Here is a 14,038-nt window from a genome sequence, read left to right as displayed (position 1 = left end):
ATAAGAGAATTTTCATGCTTACAACTTAGAAATATTTCTTTTTAAAAAATTTTATTTGTTTATTTGAGAGAAAGAGAACAAGAGAGAGCAACAGCTGGGGAAGGGAGAAGAAGTAGCGAGCTTCCTGCTAAGCAGGGAGCTCAATGCCGGGCTTGATCCCAGGACCATCACCTGAGCCAAAGGCAGACATTTAACCAGTTGAGCCACCCAGATGCCTCCAATGACTTAGAAATATTTCTGTAAAAATGAGAGGAATCCCATCTCATGGTCCCCAAAGAAAGGGAAATGATGGCCAGCTATTACCACAGTCAATCAATCACATCAATTACAGGAAAACAGAAGGGGAGATTACTTGGCCACAGGAAAAGCAATGACCAGGTTAAATTCACAGTCTTTAAATGCAGGCAGATTCCTTTGTCCACCATTTTGAAGTCAGGTGAGCTTTGCTGCTATATACATGAAGCAATTAAAAGGAAAGGAAAAAAAAATTCTCATCAGAAGATTACTGAGAAACCAGTGAAAACAATTTTTTCCAGAAAAATGATGGTGCTGAACAATAAACCCTTTGATGTGTTAAATAGATTTTTGATTCTCTTACTCAATGGCTCCTATGGTCACGGATGGTGCTGGGTTGCCAAACATAATGGTACAGTCCTACAAAGGCATTTGACATTAAGGAACCACCCAGCCTCATGCACTAACTAAACATGGCATTTTGTTTACACTCGAAATCTCTTTCCCCGTTGCAAAGACCTGACGAGGAAAAGAGGTAATACCTCATCGAGAAGAATGGATGTTCAGCAGTGACGGTCATTGGTGTTCCCTTCTCGTAAGACTGTCTAAAGCATGAACACACACTACCTTCTCTACCAGAATAGACTTAGCTCTGCAAAACAGGAAAATAAGAACCAAATCCTTGGGAGCTGAAGATGAAAACAGAGCTGCTGTGACCATTTTGCAAATGTTCGTGGAGAATGTCACGTTTGGTAGGATGATTGGGAGGGGAAAGACCAGTGCAGACTAATCTTGGTTTGCGTGGCCATGGCTACGGAGCACAGGGCTCACAGCAGAATGGGAATCCCTACTAAAACGTCATATCTCAGCTTCAGACTATAGTTGGCAAGAACTGTTACAAAGACAGTCCACAGTCTTTGATTTGGTAAAAAAAACAACCAAACCAAAAAACACAAAAACTATTATCCACCTTCTAGATTCCCTCAACCTCTTCCTCCTGTATCTCTTGGTGAATGCCTCACCCACACAGAGGTGTCCCTCCACCCTGGGGACATGGAAAAAACAAGGTACGGTGTGGCATTGTGCCTGGATCCCTGGGCAGCCCCTGAGTCCATGGCAATCGTCCCTCCATGGGGTAAGACTTCCTCAATGAGAAATAAGAGGGAGAGGGGAAACCATGGTCTTCTTTCTTTTTCTTTCCATGAATTACTCCCCCACGAATGCTTCCTCCTTGCAAGCCTTGTGGAAAAGCCCCACATGGCAAGGAAACAGGCATGTGGAGTGACACAGAATGCCTTATCCCACCCAGCTTCCTGGTCAACAGCAGCTACTGTGTTTGCACGTGGCATTCAACAGCATCACGTCATCTTTTCTCTTGCCTTGTTCACCCCCACACTCCAAGACTGCTCATCCCGGGGGCACCCAGGTGGCTCAGTGGGTTAAAACCTCTGCCTTCGGCTCAGGTCATGATCTCAGGGTCCTGGGATCTGAGCTGGGCATCGGGCTGTCTGCTCGGTGGGGAGCCCGCTTCCTCCTCTCTCTGCCTGCCTCTCTGCCTACTTGAGATCTCTATCTGTGAAATAAATAAAATCTTTAAAAAAAAAAAAAAAGGGGGGCACCTGGGTGGCTCAGTGGGTTGAGCCACTGCCTTCAGCTCAGGTCATGATCTCAGGGTCCTGGGATCGAGCCCCGCGTCGGGCTCTCTCTCAGCGGAGAGCCTGCTTCCTTTCCTCTCTCTCTGCCTGCCTCTCTTGTGATTTCTCTCTGTCAAATAAATAAATAAAACCTTTAAAAAAAAAAAAAAAAAAAAAAGACTGCTCATCCCAGACAAATTGACAGAGCTCTGAACACTTTCTTGGGCCCTGCTTTCTCTAGAGGACGCAAGACCAAGTATTGTTGAAGCCACCACGTTGACAAGAGTGAAACCTCTTTACGCACTGTCACCAATAATTTTATGGATATAATTAACGATTTTCCTTCGAATATTCAGCAATACGGGTTTGATTGGCTTTGCACTTTAGCCTGGAGACAGCAAACAGGCAATTCCTCATTTACACGGGGCCTTCCAAAAAGCCCCCTTTCTGTTTTTATTACCAATAAGTGCAAGGAATACACTTGATGAGGCCTATGGATTGTCCTATAACCAAACCACCCAAAATGAAATGACTTAAGACAAAGCTGAGGGGGGCCTCGTCTGCTTGGTTCCTGATCCTGGTGGCACCAGCTCGGGTCGTTCATGCGGCCAAATTCAGCTGTTAGGTGGACTGGGCTATAAGGGCCAAGAAGGTATCACTCGCCTCTCTGTGCACCTCTCTGGCTCCTTCATGAGGTGGCCTGCCCTCCTCAGATGAGCTGGAGTCTCCTCATAGCACTGTGCACTCAGATCTCTCCCACGGAGGCTGGCTTCTAAGAGGAAACAAAAGCTACCTCTTATGGCCTGGGCTCTCGGGCCCCAGAATTCACTTTCACTGAATCTTATGGTCCAAAGCAAGTTGCAAGAGCAGTGTGACTCAAGAAACAGGAAACAGATCCCAGCTCTTGATGTGATAATGGCACACGTGAAGAAAAAGGGAGGAAGGGGCGCCATTTTTTTTTTAATTTGACAGAGAGAGAGCGAGCTCAAGCAGGCAGAGTAGCAGGCAAAGGGAGAGGGAAAAGCAGGCTCCCCGCTGAGTAAGGAGCCTGACACGGGGCTCAATCCCAGGACCCTGGGATCATGACCTGAGCCGAAGGCAGTTGCTTAACCAACTGAGCCACCCAGGCCTCTCAAGGCCGCCATCTTTGACAACCAAAGACCACGGGGATGGCAAGACTTGTCCACAGAGAAAATTTGAAAACTGTAAGAGTCCAGGCCATACCCTAAACCAATTAATTCACCGTTGGGTAGATGGGGAGCACAGACATCTGTTTCTTTCTTGCTTTTTAAGCTCCCCGGGAGAATCCAAAGTGCAGGCAAGTTTGGGCACCCTAACCTACCATGACCTGTGAGAAAAGGGATTTGGAAAAGCTGAAGGATCTCCCCAGCAGTCCTCAGTTGTACACAGTTACATGTCATTTTACAGTATGCTCAGTGGCTTGTCTCAGGTTTAAAATTTAAGTGAAATGCCTTCATGGTAAAGCATAATAAAGCAACAATGAGAAGCCAGCCTAGTATGCTTTTGAGGTGACCAAATTCCCCGTGTGCCCCAAACTGAGCAGTTCCCTAGAACACAAGACTTTTAGTGCCCAAACCAGGACTATATTGGTCAAACTGGACAGATGGCCACCCTAAGCATTGTCTTACCTGCCTCTGTTCTACTGGTCACGTTCTGGAGTGTGTGGAACCCCAATACCATTGCTACCAATGGAGGTTGTCCAAAATTAATGACCTAGGCCAGTGCTGCTTAAAGCCCATTTCATGGACCAGCAATATCACCATCACATGGGCACTTGTTAGAAATGGACATTGCGCAAATTTCTGTCACTGAGTCAGAATCTCGGGGAGTAGGGTCCAAGAATCTGGGTTTTGAAAACCTGAATTCAAGAAGCCCTGCTCTGGCCTGCCTGTGGTAAGACGCTTCCATCTTCCTCAATCTCTCCCATCCCACACAAAGCAAAATCAGATTTCTGGTTTGCAGAAAAAGGTGTAAGGAAGATTCCATCAAGGCTAACCAGCCAGATAATCTTGACCGAGAGCAGCTAGCCTCTCCAGACACACACATGATAATCGTCATGCGAGGCTTAGTCTTTTTTTCAATCATTCGTGGGAGGGACAGTATAAAACAATTCTTACAAGCACAACAGATGCTGGGGTGTGGAGTCAAGGGTGTGGTGATCACAGCTGTCTGCAGTTAGCAAGGCCTGTGTCCTCCCAAACACATCAAAACGACTCAGGTGGTAACATTTTCTCCAACGTGGAAGGAAAAAAAAAATCTTAAAGTTGAGCAGTAAAATCAAGCTTTGCTCGTTGACTGGATGCTTGGTTTTCAATTTGAATTTATAGTAAGAATGACGAGGTGCCCCAGTGACACAATCGCTTAGCGCACGGTACTTATAGTAAGAATGATGGAGGTTCTGGTCATTTCAGAATTATGCTCTTTTGAACTAGTTTGGGCAGACGTGTACCTAAGCACCACGGAGAGCTCTCCCAAGCAAATCAATACCCTCCCATTTTAACCACCTTAAAGCAAAAATAAATATTTTAAGGACTCACCTGTTGATATCCAGCTGACATGAACACTTGAATGCAAAACACTTTGTCCGTCCTATTACTGCATGAATTAAAGTAAAGCCAAGGTATTTCTTAAAACACTCACACACATAGTAACTAGACTTTGGACTAATCAGACCACTCGCCCTGCATACAGAACAAAATTTTCAGCAGAATTGCAGTGCCAGCCAATTAACACGTAACTTGATCTCCAATTCCGTGAAGCAAATGGAATTCAAAAAGCCCTTTTCAGAACTCATCTTTGATACAGGATGGCTTTTATTTCTCTGTGTTTCCCACACCTCATATGCAGATTCAAAGGTAATGACCAGTTAACTGGTCCCCCCCCCCCCCCTGCAGAAGAGAATCGCCTCGAGCTATGGTGGTCAAGTCAAGATAGGGGAGAGAGGTCACCCCTTCCAGATTTCTGACCTGCGACAGTGAAAATCCTTGTCTTGCTGCACTGCGGCTCCAGCAGATGTCTGAGCTGCCCCACCCCCACAACAGTGGGCAGCAAAAATACCCAGGATATTATCTTTCACCAAGATAAAACATAACAGGAGTAGATTGGAAAAACACCTGTTCTCCACAAACTCCCTTCCCCAAGTTGTGATCAGGTGACAGGTACGTCTGGGAGTGTCACTTTCCTTAACTAAGTTCTTTAAAAAGACACATTCCTTATCTAAATAACGATAAGCAGACTCTAAGTGCTGATATAGTCTCTAGCAAGACTTCCGGGTATTTCCTAAGCAAGCCGCGGGAGACGAAAGTGATTTGTACATCCTTTCTCCAGCCAAGAGAACAGTCTGGCAATACTACTAAGAAAGGAAAAGATCCTTCTCCAGCTGCCCAAGCCTAGCTAATCAACCCAGCTATCATTGATCACTTCCCTCAAGGGAACTGTCATGACTTTCATGTGGGCTGTGGCTCCTGGCCAGTACCAAGATGGTAGCCTGGAGATTAGAAGAGTTGCACAAAGCCCCTCGCATGAGAGGAGTTGTCAGCTTCAGTCTCCAGAGAGCAAAGGTCCCAACAGGGAAACAGGAAATCCAAGGGGGTGAGCTAAGAATCAAAACTAAACCCCAGTCCCCCAACGTGGTGAGCTAGAGCCCTGAGTAAGAATAATGGAAGGACGATGGAGAAGGCTGGAAGACCGGTCATGGCAGAGTCCCCACATGACGCACTCTGCCTTACTTAAAAGCCACTGTTCAGTGGAGTTCTAGATCTCATTCATATAATGAATACAGTAAGCTCTAACCATTCCATAAAGCTGGTCTCCATATCACATGAAATAATTCCAAGTGAACATGATTCGTGCATTGTAAATATACAGATGCAAGGGACACTCGCTAGTACTGAGTTCACACCATTCTTCCCAGCACTGGGAACAAGGTTGGGCGGGTGCGTCTGGGGGTTGGCGGTGACAGTGCAGATTCTACTTGTCTCTATCTGCCTCCCTTGTTAGACTGCGATTTCCTTGAAAGCGGGGACAGTGCATTAGTCATCACTGCGTCCCTATTTACGTGGGAAGACATTCAGTCATTGTTTATGGAATGCTGGATTAATAAATTCTGAATCCTCACCATTACACAGACTCCTGGCTGGCCGTGATTTACGTGCAGTGGGAAACCACGTGGTGTAATGTGCCAAAGGAAGCCGCAGGTGCCCACGTGTCCAGGCACAGCTCCCCATCTACCAAACGTGGCTACTCCCTCACTTCTGGCATGTTGGCTCTTCTGGACAAGGAGCCTTAAATTCTCAAAATGAGAAGTGCTCCTTGAGGTCAGTCAACGGAAGAGACATTGATAATGAAATGCCCTGGAAGATCAGAATAGTTCAACTTTGGACCCATATTCCATGCCAGGTACTGCGCTAAGAACCTCCACCTCTGGGGCATCTGGGTGGCTCAGTGGGATAAGCCTCTGCCCTCAGCTCAGGTCATGATCTCTGGGACCTGGGATCAAGCCCTGCATGGGGCTCTCTGCTCAGTGGGGAGCCTGTTTCCCCCACTCTCTCTAACTGTCTCTCTGCCTACTTGTGATCTCTCTTGCTCTGTCAAATAAATAAATAAAATCTTAAAAAAAAAAAAAAGAAAGAAAGAAAGAACATTCACCTCCTTAGCTCATTAAGAACTCACAGCCCCAGGGGCCCCTGGGTAGCTCTGTCACAAGAGCATCTGACTCTTGATTTTGGCTTAGGACATGGTCTCGGGACCATGAGATCCAGCCCCACATCAGGCTCCACACCAAGCACAGAGCCTGCTCACAATTCTCTCCCACCCCCTCCCCCTCTGCCCCTCACTCCTCCCCCACTTGCTCACATGCTCTCGCGCTCTCTCTATCTCTCGGGGGGAAAAAATAAATAACCTAACTCACAATAAGACTCAGTGTCCTACCCATGCTACATGTGGTAGAGTCAGAACTGGACACTGGCCCTGTTCCTTCCCCAAAGCCTACAGTCCTAAGCAGTACTGAACTTAGCTGTCTAAGCAGAGAAGTCCTTACGCCTTCAGCTTTGGTGAGAATGGGATGATCTCATCTTCATCAGCCAAGAAGGAAAGAGTTTCTCCTCCTCTTCTATCTCTTCCTTCTGCAATCTGCACGCATACCATGAGCCAGACACTCATGGCAAGGCCATGAGTAGGGATGAGCCAGGGAGTAGAGATGAGGGGAGGCCATTTCAGGACAGAGGACATACCAGCAAAGAGATGTGAACTGTGATGACATGGTGGCCAGGGAACTTAATGTCAATGGGTGATGGGATATGGTGACCTGGGAGGCCCTTGGCAGGCCCAAGGGCAGCACAGTGGGGCCAGCCCCTCAAGCCTGGTCCTGGAAGGGTCCTGGGAAGGCAATTCCTGCAGGGGACACCTGACAGGGACATGTAACGCGGGGTGCCACGAAGAACAACAGAGCCCGAGGGCCCGTGAGACTGGAGCACTCAGTACATTGTGGCTAGGCCCAAGCTAGTTCCCTGGTGACTATCAAATATGCCTGCAATTCACTAGCCTTTACCTTATGGCTCCACTGCACCAACAACTTTGGACTCTCCTTCAGACCCTGAGTTCTACCTCCTCTTCCTTGCGTCGCTGTATCCCTGTGCTCACAGGCCTGCTGCAGGCTGGTCCAAGTTCCAGTGTGTAGCTCGTGCTCCATCCCCCAGCGCCCTTCTCTGATCCAAGGGGTTCTCCTGGCCACTTTGTGTCTTCACTCCCTCCTCCTCACCATTTCTGGCTACTCTGAGTAGCTCTGAGTACCCACACGTGACACCGGCCCCAAGACCCTGGGGTCACATCTTCCTAATGGACCAGCACCACCATCAGACCTGCTTCACCTCAAGAGGGACTGGAAACCCCACAGCCTCCACCTTTAGACACCGGCAGGGTCCAGCCCCACCCCCCCCCCCAGGACACTTTCCCTCTCTTGCTCCACACTGATATTGTTTCTATCCTCTACCATCTGGTCAACCCATTTGTATCAATGACCTAGTTTACATTACACTCTGCCTGGGATCAGAAAGACAAAAATATCTCCACCCTGAAGAATTTCACAATCTGACCATGCCAACCAAAAGGAAGCACTTGAACTCTACCACGTGTGGGCTTGGAGTGTTTATGTCTGTCCCCCCAGTTCTCCCTCAAGCTTCAGACCCACCACCAGCTCTCCACCCAACATTTCTACTTGGCCCTGTGAGAGCATTCCAAAATTGTATCTAAAATACGAGATCTTACCTGCGCTTCCTCTTCTCTGTAAGCACCATCAATATCCTCACTGCCGAATAAAAATCAAGGGGCGACCTAGGACTCCTGTCCTTCTCTTTTGAACCCCTCCATCTAATCCATCAACAATCCCACCCATTTGACCTCCAAAATAGGCCCTGCCTACACTCACCTCGCTTCAAGATCATTCTCACCACCCTGACCCACCACTGGGCTGCTGCTGGCCCACAGGGCCCTTGGCGCACATTTGAAAGTGTGCCCTTCCTCCTGGCCTTCAGCACCCAGCCCCACGGTGTTTGCTGGCAAGTGCATCTCAGGCTGGAAAGCAACCTACACTTGACCCCAGGACTGGCGTCCCATGCTGTACACAACGGGCAGAAACACGGTCACACTCCTGTCACCATCCTCTCTCTACTACTGAGGTGGCCTCCCAAGTGAGGGCCAAGAGTCTGTTCTCCACACAGCATCCAAGGCGACTTTTTTTTTTTTTTTTGATAGCCCAATGGGGGGCCTGAACTCACGACCCATAGATCAAGACCTGAGCTGAGAGCGAGTCAGATGCTTAACCTCCTGAGCCACCTGGGTGTCCCCGAGTGGCCTTTTAAAATCTCAAACTCAGGGCACCTGGGTGGCTGAGTGAGTTAAAGCTTCTGCCTTCCGCTCAGGTCATGATGTCAGGGTCTTGGGATGGAACCCTACATCAGGCTCTCTGCTCAGCAGGGAGCCTGCTTCCCCCCTCTCTCTGCCTGCCTCTTTGCCTACTTGTGATATCTGTGAAATAAATAAATAAAATCTTTAAAAAAAAAACAAAAACAAAAATTAAAAAAATAAAATCTCTGGGGCGCCTGGGTGGCTCAGTGGGCTAAGCCTCTGCCTTCTGCTCAGGTCATGGTCTCAGGGTCCTGGGATCGAGCCCCACATCAGGATCTCTGTCAAATATAAATAAATAAATAAATAAAACCTCAATCATTTCACCTCCCTGCTCAAAACCCTCCATTCTCTACCTTAACCTCCAAGGCTCTGCCTGGCCTGCTGGCCCAGCCTGACCCTGGCCACTGTTCTTGTCCTTCCAAGCATCAAGCTTCCTACCCTCCAACTGAGGTGTCCATGTGTGTTCTTTCTTACCTAGCACCTAGAAGTACATAGAAGAGGATTAGTCTTAATATTTGGTTGTGCATCTATGGTCATTATTAGCCCATGCATTCCTTGTCACGTTTCATTATTTACTCGTTATTTTCAATAATGTAATACGCATACATGACCCTAAGCCAAAACACAGCTGGGACCTTGCCACTGCCTCGGGTCTAACTAACCATATGGTCCCCCCGCTTCTCCCCATTAGATGGAGGCATAAGCACAGATCCCACGTTCATCATCCTCTTGCTTTCCTATTTACATAATGTGATTGCATCTATAGATACACTTCACCTCTGAACAACATGGGATTGAACTGCACAGGTCCACTTACACGTGGATTTTTTTTCTCAATAAATACAGCAGAAAAATTTTTGGAGATTTGCAACAATTTGAAGAAACTCACGATGAACCACGAAGCCTAGGAACACTGAAAAAAGTCAAGAAAGAGGTATTATCATAAAAATACAGTATATAATACATATAACACATAAAATATGTGTTAATCAATTCTTTATCTTATCAGCAAGGCTTCCAGCCAACATATTCCTAAATAGTTAGAGTTTTTTTTTTATTTCCATAGTGTTTAATGTCATAAAAGATTATCATACTATATGTAATCTTTTAGACTTAATTTTCACTTAGTAATATATTGCTAAAGTCCAATCCTATCATGTCCTTTGCTTTATTCATTGTTGACTGCTGTATAATATTCCTCTGTATGACACTATCAATTAGTCCACTCCTTAGGTATGTACACTGGACCTCATCCTAGGCTTTCATTATTGGGCTACATTGCGTTATCCTTTTATATCCATTTGTTTGGTCCCAAATTAAAAAGTTTGACATTATTAAATGATCAAATAGGAAGTGGCTTCCATGGACCTTTCCATCATCACTAGTGGGAATATGAATTAGAACCAAGTCTTGGGAAAACAGTTTAATGTTATATCCTAATTTGAATATTCATTTACTTGTCATCGAACAGTCAAACTTGCTTCCAGGCTTATTCCTAGGAGAAAGTCTTGCACGTGTTCAACAGGGAACACGAGCAAGATATCTCGATGTGGCCTTGACTGGCATTTCCCTGATCAAACTAATGTTTGTCACTTCCTATGTTCCCTGGCTATTTATTTCTTCCCCTTAGTGCTTTGGGGTCTCAATCTGAATGTCCAAAGGCCACCCAAAGAGAACTTCCCTTGGCCACTCACCAGGACATCACTCTGTTCTCTTTCCTTTGTGATATCTACCACCTGAAATTATCTACGAACTAGAATTAAGTACTTTGTTAACAGATACATTGCCCGCCTCCCTCAGCACTAAAATATAAGCTCCTAGTATCTTGCTTGCTTTGCTCACTCCTCCATCTCCAGGGCCTAGAACAGAGTAGATGGATCAGTACGTGAAAACCGACATGTGTAAGAGACTCAGAGCGCTGTTCTACAGTCAGATGCTTTGAGTTGCAATCTGGGCTCCCCCACTACCAGCTGTGTGACCATGAACTCATTACTGAAATCATCTGCTCCTGAGTTGCACCCTGGACAAAAGAGATCACAGTCATCCTTACTCCACTAAGTCCTTATGAGGTTTAAATGAGCTAATATTTGCAAGGGTCCCAGAAAACACCAGAGCCACAGCAAGCACTCCATAAATGTTGATTACAATCATTCATGTGCGAATGCTGAGATCACTGCTCCGTGACTGCCAAGCACAAGGCACCACACCAGCTAGCCCTCCTCTTCCTCCCACAGCTTCTATACCCACCCTGGTCTTCCGGTTGCCCCTTCCCTCTCGCAGCCTGGAGGAAAGTGGAGAGTACTTGGGGGGAAAAGTTGGGGGTGGGGGCTATTTCTTTTCCCCAAAAATGGCCTGGTCATCCCACACATGAAGAAGCTGGAGAAGAGCACAGAGTAAGAGCTCCACACTGTTTTATGAATAAATGATTCATAACCCATCAATCCATACACCCTAGAACCCCAGCACTGCGTTACACACAAAATCACAACAGCCTCCCTCTCTCCCGTTATTGTGGTGCATATTTTCTTAGAGGAAAAAGCCAAGTCAGCAAGGGGGATGGCAAAGAAATAAAAGTAGGCTGGATAAGGGAAAAGGGGAGCCGAGAAGTAAGGCAAGGGGAACACGGCAGACGGTGGGAGAGATGGAGGGGAGATGGAGATTTCTGGTCGCACTGAGGCCCTGGACTCTAGTGCAGAACATTAAAATGCTGAAAATAAAAACCTAAGGGAGTCTCTCCACCACCCACCCAAGCACGGTAATTATTCTTTTTAAGGCATGAGTGGGGGCGGCGGGAGGGTGGGGGAGAGGAACAGCAGAAGCAGGCCCGGAAAGCCCAAGGCAAACTTCATTTCCCCATCTTGCCTGCCAGCGGATGGTCCCCATTAAATCGGTGCCCCCTCCCCACCCCCAATCAATGTCACCTTAGTCAAGAGCTTACCTCGGTCGGCCACCAGGAGCCCCGCTCCATTTGGAGCCTTCCTTGCCTCAAAGTGGTAAACGCGGCCTTGGTGAAATGCGCCAGGAGGCAAAGCCCAGGTGAGATTCCACGGAGAATTCCGGCAGGTTCCCTGGGAGAAACTGTTTCCATTTGAGAAGGATCGGGAGTCCTGGCCGGGGACCAGCTGCCTCTCCGGCTGTCAGATTCCGTGACCGCTCTCGGCCCGGGAGGGCGCCGCGCCCCTCCCTCCTCCCGGAGTCCGGCGCGCCGAGCACCCGCCGGGGAGTCGCGGGGCGCTGGGGCCCGGCGGGGGGCACGGCGGGGGCGGCTGCTCGGGCTCCACGTTCCAAGGACCCCGCTCCTCGCAGGTGCCTCTTCTGCCCCGAGCGTGCCCAACACCGAACCTGCTCGCCGGCTGCCCTGCCGGGAGTGGGGACTCCCTCCTTGTCGAGTCCGAGCGGCTGGGACCCGGAGTGCTCGGCAGGGTACTGCCGACCTTGAGGCTACGGAGGGGTGTGCGTGCGCCCCAAATAAACCACACGCACGCACACACACAGTTTCCACTTGACCGTTCCCTCCCGGGGAAAGTAACTGTCCTTAAGCAGCCCCAGCAGCGCGGGGGAGGGAGCCCTGCGCGGAAATCTGCGAGCCAACATGATCCCAGAGACCAAATTTGGGGATGGCTTTAATGTTAAGGTTTGAATTTAAGCCGCTCCAAGAAAGGAAGGGGGGAGGGGGACTACACGGAGCAAAGACCCGTGCGTGTGTGTGTGTGTGTGTGTGTGTGTGTGTGTGTGTGTGTCTGTGTGTGTGTGTGTGTCTGTGTGTGTGCGCGCGCGCGCGCATCTGTTTCAAGGCCGAATTTCGGGTGTTACCCGCAGCTTCCGAGGAAAAGGAGGGAGGGAAAGCACAGTGTGGTTCCCCGGGGCACGGTTAGAAAAGCGGCTTCGGGTCTTCCCCACCCTGGCCGGCGTGCTCGCCCTGTCGCGCGGCCTGGTGGCGCAAGGAGTGGCGAGGCGCCGTGGGGGTTAACGCCGCCCGCAGCGCCGGCTTCCCCGGGCAGAGCACGAGCCGCGGCAGGCGGAGGGGAGAGGAGGGGAGAGCCGGGAATCTCCCGCCCGCTCCCCCTCCGCCCGGCGCTTCCCGCCCCGCGCTATTTATAGCTCTGCTCCCAGCTGCTGCAGGGAACTCACCAGCCGCGCGGAGCCTTCGGAGCCTGGAGAGCCTTCCAGAGACGGGGGATCTTCATGAATTCTCTCAATGGCAGAAATGTCTCTAGCCCTCCGGATTTTGATGGCTACTGTTCAGTCTGTCTTTCATATATTACATTGCCACGTTTAAAAAGGGGTGGGGGGGAGGGGGAGAGAAGCGAGAGGATTTGGAGACAGGTGAATTGCAAACAGTCATGCTGGGGGCCTTTTGTTATCAGATGCCTGGAGATGGAGACAAAATTCACCGTGGGTTTAGTGGCTTCGGGCTCGTTTCATATTTTCTGCAACACTCAACCCAGTGGGGTTTTTGTCTGCCAGGCACATCGCCAAAAAAAGAGGTGTGAAGCCATTTCAAGAGCAATGAGAAATCATATCCTCTTCCCTCCAGCTGCCTTCTTACCGGAGGTCACAGGGCTGACTGTCAGCACATACACGCGCTTGGGGGTGTCAAATCCCACAGCAAACCCCCCCCCACCACCACCACCAGAGGAAACAGGCTACTTACGGTGCTGCGTCTAAGTCCCTGGTCCCAGTGGAGCCTGGTAAGGAGAGTAAACATCTGTTGTTCCCAGTGGTACCTTCAGCATAAAATGGAACATACTGCACCAATCTAGAAGAAGGTCCTAAAGCTAATTACGTGCTCCCAAGCCCTTTCCTTCAAGCACTCCTTCCTGAACTAGTTATTGAGCCTCTGTGCTGTGCAGAATCTCGAGGACCCCTGGGAGCTTTGGAGGAACGCCAAACAGGATCCGTCTAGAACTTAGGGTTCAAAGCCTCTGTCTGATAGAGGTACAAGGAAGCCTGAACACCACCCAAGGGTAATCCTGCCCATCTCCAGTAGGGGTGCTAAGCTCCCCCACCTCTACCCCGCCCTCCCTGTCCTTCACCTTCCAGGTTCCAGGTATTTCTATTAGAACTGATCCCAATACAGTAAGAAGTTATTATTCATTTAACTGTACAGAGTGAGAATGACCCAAGAATGGGGCTTCTACTAATTGAACTCTCCAGTTATCTGTGGGCTACGCAGAAACCCCTTTCGGTTTAGGTCCTTGTCCTGGAACTGCTTTTTCCCTGTATTCACTTTCCTGCCCTAGTAG

At 48.8% G+C, this 14,038-nt stretch overlaps 1 protein-coding gene across 1 annotated transcript in view; it reads right to left on the bottom strand.

The window, feature by feature from the left end:
- KCNN2 (potassium calcium-activated channel subfamily N member 2) overlaps window positions 1–13,516 on the bottom strand; it is a 486,321-nt gene extending 472,805 nt beyond the window's left edge. The window contains exons 1-3 of the mRNA XM_046000439.1: window positions 13,447–13,516; window positions 12,924–13,039; window positions 11,731–11,860 (exon numbers count right to left, since the gene is read on the bottom strand). The gene's annotated coding sequence lies outside the window, so the exon portion shown is untranslated. The remainder of the gene's footprint in view (window positions 1–11,730; window positions 11,861–12,923; window positions 13,040–13,446) is intronic.
- Window positions 13,517–14,038: the final 522 nt, after the last annotated feature.

The sequence above is a fragment of the Meles meles genome, chromosome 3 (assembly GCF_922984935.1).
Source record: "Meles meles chromosome 3, mMelMel3.1 paternal haplotype, whole genome shotgun sequence".
In the NCBI taxonomy this organism is placed as follows: Eukaryota; Metazoa; Chordata; class Mammalia; order Carnivora; family Mustelidae; genus Meles; species Meles meles.
Note: the sequence above shows the minus strand (reverse complement) of the source record. Positions and strands in the feature narration are given on the sequence as shown.